This window comes from Molossus molossus, unplaced genomic scaffold (genome assembly GCF_014108415.1).
Source record: "Molossus molossus isolate mMolMol1 unplaced genomic scaffold, mMolMol1.p scaffold_m16_p_11, whole genome shotgun sequence".
In the NCBI taxonomy this organism is placed as follows: domain Eukaryota; kingdom Metazoa; phylum Chordata; class Mammalia; order Chiroptera; family Molossidae; genus Molossus; species Molossus molossus.
In genome coordinates, this window is record NW_023425346.1 from 16,345,753 (window position 1) to 16,348,098 (window position 2,346).

At 44.9% G+C, this 2,346-nt stretch overlaps 1 pseudogene; it reads left to right on the forward strand.

The window, feature by feature from the left end:
* The first annotated feature begins 248 nt into the window (after positions 1-248).
* LOC118625574 lies at positions 249-1,976 on the forward strand (annotated as a pseudogene).
* Positions 1,977-2,346: the final 370 nt, after the last annotated feature.

Consider the following 2,346-nt stretch of genomic DNA (forward strand, 5'->3'; position numbering starts at 1 on the left):
TGGAGTTCAGGAAAGTGGGATTAGGGTTGTGAGAGTGACTATCCTCCTCCCTATTAAGAAGTGAAAAAATTTCACTTTTAAAAAGAAAATGGATTTTCAGATCATAAGTATTTCTTTTGCCTTAAGGGCAACACTTTTACTTTATCGAGTCTTTTTCGTTTTATTTATTCATTTACTTTCCTGAAATTTCTGACTCTTTTAGTAGGCTGACAAAGCCCATCGCCATTCATATTTAACTTATCTACATAATGGTCTCATTTACAATTGATGAACGCATCAAGGGGGCCGTCCCTGGGCAGTCCTTTCGACTTCAGTCTGCAGTTGAACAGTGTGTGAGTTGCCAGGTAACGGATGGTGGGAGGGAGGCCTCCCACTGTAAAACTCAGCCTTTCAAATACATGAATGGCCCCAATTCCACTCTCTTATCAGACCAGTGACATTATCCTAGAAGCTTCTCACAATAAACTTCTGTACCAAATTAATTAAAGAAATGCTTGATAATTTCATTCCAAGGCATTCCAATGAATGTAATTTTACATAATGTACAACTGGCTTTTCCACTTAACTTCCAAATGAAACATTCAGACTATTTAGTACTGTTTGCATGAATCAGCAAACCATCAGATCCTCAGGCAGAGAGGACAGACTTTGTCAGGAGGGTAGGGAAGAAGGTCAGTGTAAAGTGTGCTGGTCATTAGACTATTTAAATTGAAGATGAGGAAGCTGTGGGGCCACCTACTATCTTTCTTGAAAAAGGAACACTTTTGGAAAAGAATACGATAAGAGCTATTATAAAAGAAAAATTGTTTACTGCATACTTGTTACAATGGTAATAAAGACTTTATTTAAAACAATTGTAATATGAGTCAACCCTGTGGCTGTAGGGGAGAGGGATTGAGCTCAACTCTGAAAAAACAAGGACAGGTGCAATTTATAGCCAAGGAGCAGAATGAGAGGATTGCTGGATGGAAAATTACTAAGAGGAAACCTCAAGGGTAGGAGTATTTCTGTTAAATTGGTCCAACAGGATTCTTGCTAAAGACAGGTCAAGGAGAAGATGGTATCATGGAAGCCGACATCCGCCACAACGAAGACTGAAAGGTTCCACACAAAGACACAGATCTAATGCTGTCGATCAAGCTGTACAGGTTCCTTTTTTTTTTTTATCCTCACTGGAGGACATTTTTCCATTCTTTGTTCAGATAGAGCAGGAGGGAGAGAGGAAGAAAGAGAAACATTGAAGTGAAAGGGACACATACAGTAGTTGCCACCCACATGACCCAACCAGGGCCAGGGACAAACTGCAACCGAGATACATGCCTTTAGCAGCAACCGAACCTGGGTCTCTCTGGACTGCAGGCTGACGCTCTAACTGTTGAGCCAAACCAGCCAGGGCAAGCTGTACAGGTTTCTGACCAGATCAACCAACTCCACCTTCAACCAATTAGTGCTGAAGAGGTTGTTCATGAGTGCCACCAACCAGCTGCCTCTGTTCCTATCCTGGATGATCCAGAAGATGAAGCTTCCTGGCCAGGAGGGTAAAACCGCTGTGGTTGTGGGGACTGTCATCCATGACGTGCATGCCCAGGAGGTGCCCAAACCGAAGGTGTGCACACTTTGTGTGAGCAACTACACCCGTAGCCGCATCCTCAAGGCTGGGGGCAAGATTCTCACCTTCAAGCAGCTGACCCTGGGCTCCCCCCAGGGCTGTGGCACTGTCCTGTTTTCTGGTCATCACCGGGGAGAGTGCACTAGCATTTCAGCAAGGCCCCAGGGACCCTCCCAGCCACACCAACACCTACGTACCTTCCAAGGGCGGGAAGTTCAAGCACATGAGAGGCCGAGGGGCCAGCCCCATCTACAAAACTAACCCCAATCCTACCTTTGTATTAAAAAGATTTTGGATGTTGGAAAAAAGAAAAAAGAAAGAAAGAAAGAGAGAGAGACAGGCCCAGGACTTAGAGCCATCAGGATGAAGATAAGGAATTTCATCAGATATCAAAGGTTGGGATGATTTAGCAGGATTCTTGCTAAATCTGGGCTCACCAACATAAGAAACTAAAGCCAAAGTCAAGGTCTAGACAAGAAGAGGGCTCAGAGGAACCTAACTAAAGTTTGGTCAAGGAAAGTCTTTGCACCTTGGCTGGTTTGGCTCAGCAGGTAGAGCGTTGGCCCTCGGACAGTGGAGTCACAGGTTCGATTTCTTGTCAAGGGCATGTATCTCGGTTGTGGGTTCGATCTCTGGCCCTGGTCAGGAGGCAGCTGGTCAATGTGTCTCTCTCACATTGATGATTCTTTCTCTCTCTCTCTTTCCCTTCCTCCCTCCCTCCCTCCCTCCCTAATGAA